Genomic DNA, 13,005 nt, shown 5'->3' with positions numbered 1-13,005 from the left:
GTCACATTGTATCTCATGTAGTTTACTTTTCTTAATGACGTTTCTGAATTTTATTCTGTCGTTTATTGTGTCTCCTGTTATGTTGAGTTGGTTCAGGTCGTTTTCTACCTCTGCCACCCATTTGTTGTTTCTAGTGGTTACCCAGTCAAAGATGTGTTTCTTCAGCCTGTGAGATGGCATTCTGTATAGGTGTCCATAGAATTGTAGTCTGCGTTTTCTAATCTTTTCACAGAAAAGGCCAGTCCGTATGTTTGTACAGTTCCTCTGTAGGTTTCCTGATCCATATTCCATTGTTGTTAGTTGCGCCAAATATTTTCCTAAGTATTTTCCGTTCTACTTTTTCTAATTGTCTGATACGTGTATGCCCTAGGATTAGTGTGGTCTCTGCTGCACATAGTGCCTCGGGGATCACCACCGTGTCGTAATGGCGTAATTTGGCTTTTTGTGAGATAGACTTCTTGTTGTAATGATCCCACACTACTTTGTATGTATTTTATATATTATAATATATAATATAATATAATAATATGTTCAATAAAGATACTTGAGTCCATAAGATACGCACCAGTATCAGGGCAATGAAACGCAGCGTTTAGTAGTTGATCAAAAATGCTTCTGCACAACAGAGTGTGTTTCACGATTCCTACACACAGGCTTCTAGGGGTTGTTGAGAGGATTTAGTTGATAAATTTGTGATAAGAAACACATGTCGGGAAATGTGCCGTTTGAATATGAAGTGAGCTTGGAGATCAAATTGCTTTCAAATCTCGCACAGAAACTGAGAAGAGGACACAGCAGTATGGTATCACATACCATTGTCGTCCGACTTCAACGGCTGCGAGACTGGTTTACTGCGGTGTTCCAACAACGCGCTGCACTCCGTCGTTGAAGAGGACTCGACGACGAGTTCTCCAAACAGTGGCAGCGCCGAGGCCTCCTGCAGAGCACCCAGGTGAGAGCTCACAGTCTCCACTATGCGCGTACTGTGCAGTGGGACATTTAAAACTGATTCGGTCTTAAAACTTATTTTGCATCCAAACGGTACGTTTTCGGTCATAGGTTCCCTATCAGAGTTTTATAAGTCTCCTTTAGAGCTCCTAGAAACCTGTAACAGTAACCGTGAAACACCCTGTAAATTACAGATAGGCAGTGGCCGGACACAAGCGAATATCTTATGAGCGTGTAGTCATCAGAATTTTTCAGATTCAGAACCAGGAAGTTCTGACACCAAGATTTTACCGCATGAGCGCTGCATCTGGTACCATCTGAAGACGTCGAGCAGAGGGGGCCATTGGTTAAGAGGCTGGACTTATATTCTGGTGAAAGGGGCGGGGATAGGGACGGGAGAGAAAACACCAAAATTTCGTTCTGAGAGATCCTACGAGACCTCCCTTGTAACTGAACTTCTGCTGGCTGCTCTGGCCGGTCTAATTCCAGTCGCAGGTCTGTCCTCAGGAACCAATGCAAACTACTGAAGTTAAGGCAATAACTTTTGGTAACGCGATGTCGTGTGAGGCGTCCATACCAGTTTACCCCAAGTGCGGTCTGGGGGAATCTTCTATACTCTTTTCTGTAAAATAGGATTTACTAGTTGTGAAAACCAAGCACGGAATACAGCATTGAGAATTTATTTCACAAACAACATTGAAGTTTGCAAGGATGGAACATTCATTATTCACATAGTCATTTCCGACAGTATAAACTACGTGATCAGAAGTATCCGGACACCTGGCTGAAAATGACTTACAAGTTCGTGGCGCCCTCCATGCTGAATTCAGTATGGTGTTAACCCACCCTTAGCCTTGATGACAGCTTCTACTCTCGCAAGCGTACATTCAAACAGGTGCTGGAAGGTTTCTTGGGGAATGGCAGCCCATTCTTGCTGTACTGAGGAGAGGTATCGATGTCGGTAGGTGGGGCCTAGCACGAAATCGGCGTTCCAAACCATCCCGAAAGTGTTCTATAGGGTTTAAGTGCAGGCCAGTCCATTACAGGGATGCTATTGTCCTGTAACCACTCTGCCACAGGCCGTGCATTATGAACAGGTACTCGTTCGTGCTGAAAGATGCAGTCGTCATCTCTGAATTTATCTTCAACAGTGGGAAGCAAGAAGGAGCTTAAAACATCAATGTAGGCCTGTGCTGTGATAGTGCCACCCAAAACAACAAGGGTTGCAAGCCCACTCCATGAAAAACACGACTATACCAAAACACCACCGCCTCCGAATTTTACTGTTGGCACTACACACGCTGGCAGATGACTTTCACCGGGCATTCGCCATACCCACACTGTGCCATTGGATCGTCACATTGTGTATTGTGATTCGACACTCCACACAACGTTTTTCCACTGTTCAATCGTCCAATGTTTACGCTCCTTACACCAAACGAGATGTCGTTTGGCATTTACCGGCGTGATGTGTGGCTTATGAGCAGACGCTCGACCACGAAATCCAGGTTTTCTCACATCCTGTCTTAGTAATTGCGGTGGATCCTGATGCAGTTTGGAATTCCTGTGTGATGGTCTGGATAGATGGTCGCCTATTATACATTACGACCCTCTTCAACTGTCGGCGGTCTCTGTCAGTCAACAGACGACGTCAGCCTGTACTCTTTTGTGCTGTACGTGTCTCTTCACGTTTCCACTTCACTATCACATCGGAAACAGTGGAACTAGGGATATTTAGAGTGTCGAAATCTCGCGTACAGACGTGCGAAGGCCGTGAGTTCCGCGGAGCGCCACATTCTGCTCTCTCACGATGTCTAATGACTACTGAGGTCGCTGATATGGAGAAACTGGTAGCAGGTGGCAGCACAATGCACCTAATATGAAAAACGTATGTTTTTGGAGGTGTCCGGACACACAGTGTATTACAGTTCACATAAACAATCGCCATTGTTGGTTGACAAGGGTCACAGGCAAGTAAGGTCCTGTAAGGATATCAGTCGGGTTACAACGTATCCCCATCATATTTAGAGAAGTGCGAAGTCGTATGGTAGGTAAGCAGTGACTGCGTGGCAAGGAACCGACAGCAAATGAAGACAACTCTCTTACTGCAGTAGAGCGACCATTATAGAGGACGCCATTTCCATCCAGTCGATCAAAATAGCTTGCCTATCCGTCCCTAACATGCTGATGCAGCAGTGTAATCTTACCGTGATCTGTGGCTGGTTGCCATCGAACCGTAGTAACTCGAGGTTGACCTCCGTCACTGTCGGCCGTATGTGCGCTCTGCTGCTGCCGTCCGAATGCAAATCCCCAACCTTTCTCAGTCCCCCATCTGATTCCAGTGTTGGTCTTGGTTACTAGACCGCCCGATTCCGAATTCTAAAAAGCACATTCGTCCGCGCCTGGCTGCAGCTTTTCATTTGCCTGAAATTTCGCAGCGAATCTTTTTCTTTGCTACCAACTTTGACCAATAGTATAATTTTACAAAGTCTGTACTACTTTCACCATCGGCACCGTAATAACTCATCTTCTAATCGCCTTCTTTATCGCACGTCTCTGACGACTTCTTTAGTGCTAGTCTCTGCTCAAAAAGTGAATCTCAGGGAGGACGTCTACCAACGACAGGGCGTGTTCTGCCCGCTACCATGGGAAAACAAGAGGGAACAATTGGTTCTGCCCGCTTAGGTCGGCTGGGAGACTCACCGGCCCCACAATGACGGCAGATGGTGTTGTGTTTTGGTTTGCTCCAGAGCCTATAGTTCTACATTCCGTGAATAGCATTTCTCTGAATTCCTTCAGGCAACCAACGAGTTTTTCTCGTCGATCTGCAGATGCTCTATGCTATCTGCAGGCTGAGCTGGAGGAAGCTGTGGGGTGGCTGCATTTTTACCACCGTAACTGCGCCCTACCGCGTTTTCCTAGGCTAGGAAGGATTAACGTCCGGCGCCTAGCCATCCGTTAGCACAATAGTACGTTCTTTCATTTTCTCCCTGTCGTGAGTTCAACGCCCAGCTATCAAAAGACACCGCTGTCTGCATCGCAAGGGAGCGATCCTGCGGCAGCCCTCATTGCCTCTTTATCTCCCGCTCCAGACGACCCAGTAGAGAAAGAGCAAGCATACATAATTAGTGCTGCCCCTGCAATCACTGCCATATCTGACTTCACGATTCTAAGTGCAGTTTTCACATTCTGCCTCTCACTAGCATACTATTCCATTCTGCATATCACTCGGGTGAGATGTAACTAGCCGGAATGGGTAGCCACACCCCAACACAGATTTAAGTTTTCCATTGTGTCTGAAATAATGTCGCACGAATATTAGGACAGTCTTTTCAAATAGCCACAGAGATTCCTTTTTGCAATTCTTTTCCGCCTCCTCTGTAATTGAACTAAAGGAAGTTTCTGTGATGTTGATACCGAACATTTAGGAATTATAGACACTGGAAAATGTATCAATGTGAAAAGGTAACCGTGATCTGCATCTTGAAAACTTGCACTGAGTGCTACATTCGCAACAGTTTTTTAGTGTGGCGTCTCCCAGTTTACATGCGGCTCTATCAGACTAGTTAAAACAACTCTACTGTTGCCACAGGAAGCGATAACTATTTTCACAATATCCTTTTCAGGCTTTGCAGATTTTTCACGTTGTAATATATCATTTCCTGGCGACACGCGTACTAGCCCTGTTTCGCTTCCAATTGCAGAGGGAAGGATTTTCCTTTCATTCAGCTGAAGATGGTGGTAGTTAAAATGTCCAGTGGTTGCCAGCTAGCAGGCGAAAAGTGCCTGAAGTCTTGCCAGGAGGCAGCACCTTACAGAAACTCTGTAAGCAGGAGCAAAGAGAAAAAGTTCTGCTCCTAAATCTCATTGGCTGAAAGGCCTAGGTGCTAAATAATTTCGTGGAATGGTTTGAAGGGCAGAAATCGAGAAGTCGACCGGGAGCCCTCTTGGGCGGAGGTGGTGTCTTCATGGTGCATTTCAGAGGTCGGCAGTAAGTGATCCTTCGTGATCAATGTTACTTTTCCGATGCGAAAAGGCTACAAGGTGTTCGAAAGGGCGTTCCTGGTGTAAGTGTTGATCTTTCCTTAGGTACTTATCGGTTTTTCTCTGAGAATAAAATAAATTATAAATTTGTGGTAAGATCTTATGGGACCAAACTGCTTAGGTCATCGGTCCCTAAGCTTACACACTACTTAATCTACGTTAAACTAACTTACGCTATGGACAACACACACACCCATGCCCGAGGAAGGACTCGAACCTCCGACGGGGGGGAGCCGCGTCTCTGAGAGTGTTACTTATTTTGAGAGTGGACTTGTTTGGTAAAAGAAAGTCTCAGATCAAAGTATGGAGGCATTAGCTAGCTGGAGGTGTTGTTGAATAAAAGTGAAGGACATCGATAGGTTTAATTTACATCAAAAAAATTTCATTTGTTTCCGTGCCAATATGTGAGCGGTGTTTCTGAGCGACCATTTCCTCGTTGACTTTGAATTGTGTTCCTGTTTGTTGTTATGACAATCACCATTACAATTGGTAACATCTCGTTGAAGGTGGCGTACTTAACCTTTAGGAGTGAACATATTGGGCCTCGGAATCTTTCCCGAAAATAGTTAAATGACGAAGGGCTTTTAATTACTAACCTTTGAATTATAATGTACCGGCGTGAGAAGCAGAGCCTGGTCAGGATGCGAGAAGAGGGCGCCACTAGGAAGTTTTTCGAAATAAAAAAGTGAAATGAAGTAAACTTGGTCTATATTCTGAAATTACGGAGTACAAAAGGGCTCACCCAGGACAGTAGTAAAGGGCGACTGCCTGTTTATGTGATGGAATACAAGAAAGGGAACTGGCAGCGTAAGAGGAAGTAGATCACGTTCGAATGACTGATGGCCGCTCCTGGACAACAGAGGGCCGTCTACTCTGTCTAAAGGTTGGACTACTGGAGAGAGTCCAGGCTGTTCTCCGTCTTCCAAGACGCTCCAGCAACCATACACATGAATCGTTTCCCAGATTCACTATTGGTCGTCTGGGTGGTGCATGGAGGTGGTTTATTTAACAGTCGTTCAAAGCCTGTACCCTTAACGTAAAAGTGGCGTGACACTGACTGTAAGTTTCCATAGGCTGCTACGATCTGTACAGGCATACGGAATGAAACCGAATAAAAGTTTGAAGACACGACTTATTCCCTCGAAATAAAATTTGTCATAATAATCCTCAAATCTTTTCAGAATGGCCGGCCATCCTGTACGTGAAGTTTAACCCTATGTCGTGGATTAAGGCGAGGCTTATTTACACTGATTTCTTAATGTAGTATTGCAGACACTTAATCCGGGTCTGCCAATTAACATTTCCATTTAAATACGTGGAGCAGTATGTCGCGTAATTTGTCTAGCACACTGCATGTCACTAAAAATATGTATTCAGACGACGGCCAAAAGTGTGATTTCGCACGACACTACAGTAACTTCGAGACATGGGCAATAGGAACATTTTATATGGCGGCAGTGACTGGGTTGTAATCACCAGCTTCGTGTTCAGCGGCTGGAAGCATCGAAGCATCGATCACTGCATCGTCACTAGCTGGAGACATCGACTGTCGGATCATTATCTGTCGGAAGTATCGATCGTCGACTCATCAACGGCTGGAAACATCGATCGTTGCATCATCGTCAGGTGTAAAGCGAAGAAAACGCAGTAACAAATGGGCAGCGTGATTGATTTTGAGCAATCTCAGCGCAATAGATCAGTTTTATGTTTGTCGCTGCTGTTTTTTTGTGCTGCGGACTGCAGAAATTTGTGTAGATGCATGTCAACTGCATTTGAATTCCTCTGATAGAATTATTCCACGACAGGTCTGGCTTCGTAAGTCAGTCGTTTACTTATCTGTCGTCCCTGAAAATTCATATCATCGTCACAGGAACGATTCTTCCGTCGAATGTGTATTTCGGTCATGATCCATGCAATTTATTTTACATCTTACATGTATGTCTTGCTGCTTTGTTAAGGAAATAAACATTTTTGATGGCGCTGGCTGCAACGTCCCTTATACTGGCGCTATAATTGGATAATTTGGAGTTGTTTCCCACGTTTGTTTTTGTATTTTTTGTATCTACGGCCAGCTACTACTCGAAAAACCAAGTAAGAATACCGTTTAAGTCAACACATATCGATGTTAATTTTGAACCTTGGATTGTTTTGTTACTTGCAAATGGCAAGCTGTACTAAGTGTGATACATGATACATCATATTATTTTGCGATTATACTTTCTTGGAGACAACAGCGTGGTCAACAAACTAAAAATATCTTTCGCCCCATTTGATAAAAATCGTCGCATTTCTACAGCTCTGTCTTTCTTTGTCAGTAATTGTATACATACGTATCAAATTTCAAGTTTCTGGAGCTATTTCATCCGCGCTGTAATCTCACATTCAAGCTACATAGATGGTTGAGGACGCCAAAGGATGATTTTTTTTTTTTTTTTTTTTTTATCAGAAGGAACTTTCATGCGTGAAACGTACATGTTGCAACAGCTATTCAGCGAATAGGTTAACATGTAATTTATGAAGATGCTGACGTGATTTGCTTATTCAACATTCTTTTATTGATCCATTGAAGTACAGTATCCATTTTGTTTCTAGTGGAAATGTGCCGACGGGACAATAAATGTCTGCGCCATTAGTCGCAGTAGCGGTATCTAGTGAGTAAGATGGCAATAAATGAGCATTAGGAAATTTTACCCATGGCCGAGAACATTCTGCAATAGTCTTTTACGAGCACCTTACTTAGAAATCGCTTAAGCGTGGAATATTGTCAATATGGAGCTATAACTGCATAATACGACATCCTCGACCGTTGCGCTTTCTGGACAGACGGCAGCCATCTGTTCAGAGGCTGAATGCGTAAAGCTTGTTACGACCTCATCCAGTTCCCTCTCTCTCTCTTTCAACAGGATTGAATTTTCTCATTATGCAGGCACTGTATACTTTCAATTACCGCACGTACGTGAAATGCAGGTGTCATGCCAGTATAAAACTTTAATGCAAATCCTAGTCTTTCTTTCAAATTTAAGTTGATTTCCTTTAATTGCAAGATCACACTTTCACTGAAAAAGGAAAGAAAGAAACACGAAGAAACTTGTACAACTTGAATGGTATACGCTACTGATTTTGTTCATTGTTAGACTCTTTTTGCCCATGTTGCTTTCCAGATCGTTTTCCGAATGCTACGAACTTGAGTTGACTGCTCCGTAGCGAAACAGTAGCTGCGCAACAGGCGCACGTTGACAATGTGTACTTATTCTGCCTGTTCCGTTTTTATTTGGCTGTAGTGCGAGATTTTCGTCGCTCGTGTTATGCTAGACGAAAACGTAAATTATTTCATTAGCTTTGGCCAACGGTGTGGCCATCTACAAGCGACTACGTAATTTTTGTTCAGGTGCTAAATGTGTCTGCAAATTTCCGGGAAATTTTGAGTAAAACGATGAAATCACCCTGAACATATCTATCGAATGCCCTGCCGCTAAATGATTCTGTAACGTAGTGTCAAAGGTCAAAGTTTCTTTCTCCTAGACGCACGGAAAATTGTGCTAGAGAAAAACAGTGCTTTAGGTTTCATGTTTCAGTCACGAAAACACAAACATTCCAATCGCGAAATGAAGATCTCGTATTTTGTCTCGCGAAGATAAAAGCTCTGTCTGTTGATTTGACAAATGTAAATCACGAATGAGATCGCTGAAATCCCCTTGACACAAAAACTGTTGGCAACGCGATTGGATACCACAAATATTAGTGGCTCGCTGCAATCCACAAGGACGTATGGGAGTTGCTCCTGAACACCACACCTCCGCTCTCAGCGTAGCAGCGCCCTCACGCTGAGGTCAATATAGCGTTGAGCATGCAACAGCGCACCCCAGTTCGTGAACTCATCTGTGGGGGTCAACGACATAGTATAGAATAAACGTGGTAGTTAAAAGACTCTGATGGGCTTGTTCATTTAAGTGTGGATCATCATGCTTCAAGAGAACAGTTTGTTAGTATGTGCATCAAATCATGTTTTAATAGAAAATTGTCAAGGCTATCGTGGTCACTTTTTAACGAACTGTCTGTTGGCTTCTGTCTAGAGTTCTTGGGCTGACGTTTGTTTGATGATTTTTCTGACGCTTCGCCAGCACGACTGGCTGGCATTGTCAAAGCTTCACCATCCATTGCTATTGGTGGACTGAAGTCGAGCTGGCGGCCGCAGATCATGTGTACCTGACGCGACAACGTCCAAGGGCTTTTCCGTGGTCATTTCCGGTGCGCTTCTTCCCTACCTACTTGCAACGGTCGTTTGCTGCAGTACGGAAGGCCAGGATCTGTAAACCTTGAGGTTTTCTTCTTTCTTGTTGATGCTGTTCTCATGTTTGTGTATTCCTATAACTTCTCCGAACAAGCGGATGCGAAAGCTCTTTTCTTCAGCAAGAACTTCCTTGTCGGCGAATTTTGCTATATGGTCGATCTCAGACATTGCGAACTCTGCCACGGCTGATTTCTCCACCTGCCCCAACCTTCTATGCCGTTTGTATTCTGTGATTCTGGTATTGACTGAAAGACCAGTTATTCCAGCATAAACGTTTCCACGTGTATGTGGTGTACGATACATTCCGTACATTGCAAGTAGGTTCCTTTTCACCTTTGCGATCTGAGACACACTTTGATCTTCTTTGTCAGTTTATAGTCCGCAGTTCGTGGTCGTGCGGTAGCGTTCTCGCTTCCCACGCCCGGGTTCCCGGGTTCGATTCCCGGCGGGGTCAGGGATTTTCACTGCCTCGTGATGACTGGGTGTTGTGTGATGTCCTTAGGTTAGTTAGGTTTAAGTAGTTCTAAGTTCTAGGGGACTGATGACCTCAGATGTTAAGTCCCATAGTGCTCAGAGCCATTTGAACCACTTTTTTGTCAGTTTATAAATAGACCTTACGCCGTGATTGTGCAATATATGACCGATTCTGTCCGTCACTCTCGGAATGTATGGCAGAAAGGCCGTACCCGACGTTTCGTTTTCCGATGTGTCACTTCACCGATTGTTTTACTCTGTGACATTTCTTATGTAACTGGTGGAGTACCCATTGTTCCTCAGAACGCCTTCCAGGTGTTGCATCTCGCGTCTAAGGTTCTGCGGCTCACATATTCGTCTTGCTCACTTTATTTTGAACGTATTAATCATATGTCTTTCCTCGCTAGTGTGGTAGTTTGACAGTCTGTGCAGGTATCGGTCCGTATGTGTCGGTTTTCGGTACACGCTATATCTCAGGTTTTCGCCAGCTCTTGTAACCAGCACATCTACAAAGGGTATCTGTTTGTCCTTTTCTACCTCTATGGCAAATTTTATGTTGGCACTGAGGCTGTTTATGGTGTGGTACAGATATGTTGATGACACCTTCGTTGGGTAGAGCCATGGAGAGGAACAGCTCGGTGACTACCTTAAGACACTTCAACAGTCTCCATGTCAGCATAAACTTAACCCTGGAGGTAGAAAAGAACAAACAGCTACCCTTTCGAGATGGGCTGGTCACGAGGGAAGGTGGAAACCTGGTTCATAGCGTGTGTAGGAAACGGACATACACGGACCGATACCTGCACGAGCTGTCAGGTCACCACTCAAGCAGAAATGAGGCATGATTAATTTGCGCGTTACGCGAAGATGACGAATATGTGAGCTGCAGCACCTAAGACACGAGATGCAACACCTGGAAAGCGTTGTGAAGAACAATGGGTACTCCACCAGTTACATAAGAAATGTCACAGAGTAAAACAATCGGTGAAGTGACACATCGGAGAACGAAACGTCGGGTACGGCCTTTCTGCCATACATTCCGAGAGTGACGGACAGAATCGGTCATATATTGCACAATCACGACGTAAGGTCTGTTTACAAACTGACAAAGAAGATCAAAGTGTGTTTCAGACCGCAAAGGTGATAAGGAACCCACTTGCACTGTAGGGAATGTACCAAACACCATGTACATGTGGAAACGTTTATGCTGGAATAGCTGGTCTTTCAGTCAATACCAGAATCACAGAACACAAACGGCATTGCAGGTTGGGGCAGGTGGAGAAATCAGCCGTGGCAGAGTTCGCAATGTGTGTGATCGACCATATAGTAAAATTCGCCGACAAGGAAGTTCTTGCTGAAGAATAGAGCTTTCGCATCCGCTTGTTCGGAGAAGTTATAGAAATACACAAACATGAGAACAGCAGCAAAAAGAATGAAGAAAGCCTCAAGGTGTACATATCCTGGCTTCCCGTACTGCAGCAAAACACCGTTGCAAGTAGCAAGGGAAGAGCCGCACCGTAAATGACGTTGGCGCATAAGGTACTCATAATCTGCGGCCGCTAGCTCGACTTCAGTCCATTGCTCGCAATGGATGGTGAAGCTTTGACAATGCCAACGAGTCGTGCTGGCGAAGCGACAGAAAAATTATCAAACAAACGTCGGTCGAAGAACACGAGACAGAAGCCGACAGACAGTTTGTCGATGCTTTAATAGTCAATGACAGTTGTAACTTATCAAGCAGTCCTGTGGCAAAGATCTGTCTCAAAGTTAAGTAGATCTTTTATTCACTTATGTAATAAAGTGAATTAATATTTCATGTGTTCTACAGCAGAACAATCAAAGAAACCACAGTTGTGCCCAGACGATTGAAGTGTCGTCTGATCACAACATTTAGACTGTTTTCCTTATTGTCGAGATTACGCCATCCATTTTTGCCAGACAAAATTAACAGTCTGTTGTATGGTCTGCTGCTTTCTTTCAAATCACGGGAGCAACAGAGTACACGTGACGCAGTCCTTTTAACCAAACTGTCAGGAGTGAGATAGGCTACATGACTAACAGAGTATGTAGGGTCCAGTTACTGTCCTGGTCACCAGGCTTACTCTTGAAATAAAATTCGTAGCAATTCATAGAGTTATTTCTCCACAGATATAACAAACGAAAATTATACTATTTGTTCAGGTATGAGGCTTTCTTCTTTTGCATTAAAGCAAGCCATAGACCACCACGGACTTAGAACACCAAGCACCTGTCACAACTCTCACTGCTGAGAATCAAGGGGCAACAAACGCAACGTGAGTGTACGTGTTCAAGCATGACTCATAGGCAGTGCTGCCAAACCACCTTTGTTTCCTAAAGTTAGTTTTTTGAACTGTGGGACATCTTTGGTAATTCCTTGTATATATTTTAATTACTTTTCAAAAATTAAATCCGCAGAATGTTTAAAAGTGACAGAAGACTAATCAATATGCAGCCTTTTCAAGGATGTCGGTAGATAAAGGCTGGCACATCAGGAGAAAACTAATTTCACTTTCTAATTTAGCATCCACGCCTTGGCAAAGAACACCATTCACATTGTTTGTGACAAAAATATTGTTCACCAGCGTTATTAGGGTTCTAATAGATAATGTTGCAGATCAAAGTGGTTAAATATTTAAAATATAAACAATTTTGCAATAAAATTTTAGTTAAAAGATTCTCACTCTATCTTATTCACAAACGCTTACCCTCACAGCCACACAAACTCTAAAACTAGTTGCATAGTTTTAGAGTATATGTTAAAAAACAAATTCAAAGAACTGAAAATACTGAAACGATAGGCCTCTTACGTTGTTATAGGTTGAGCCAGTCACGCTGACTACACGTAAAAATCTGCTTGATACGGATGGTACCGAAGCTTTCTGTGACCTGGCGGTGGTTGTGTAGGGGTATCAGCTGTTGTCTCGTTAAACAGTTTGAGTGCTCTGATTTTCGGACATCGGTCAACTAATCACGGTGACTGTTTCGAGACAGTTTTACAGCTTCGTCCAATTCATGTTCTCTGCTAGTGATAGGTTGTTCGCCGGCCGCTGTGGCGTTTCTAGGCGCTTCAGTCCGGAACCGCACTGCTGCTACGATCGCAGGTTCGAATCCTGCCTCGGGCATGGATGTGTGTGATGTCCTTAGGTTAGTTAGGATTAAGTACTTCTAAGTCTAGGGGACTGATGACCTCAGATATTAAGTCCCATAGTGCTTAGACCCATTTCAAC

The sequence above is a fragment of the Schistocerca serialis genome, chromosome 1, assembly GCF_023864345.2.
Source record: "Schistocerca serialis cubense isolate TAMUIC-IGC-003099 chromosome 1, iqSchSeri2.2, whole genome shotgun sequence".
In the NCBI taxonomy this organism is placed as follows: domain Eukaryota; kingdom Metazoa; phylum Arthropoda; class Insecta; order Orthoptera; family Acrididae; genus Schistocerca; species Schistocerca serialis.
Note: the sequence above shows the minus strand (reverse complement) of the source record.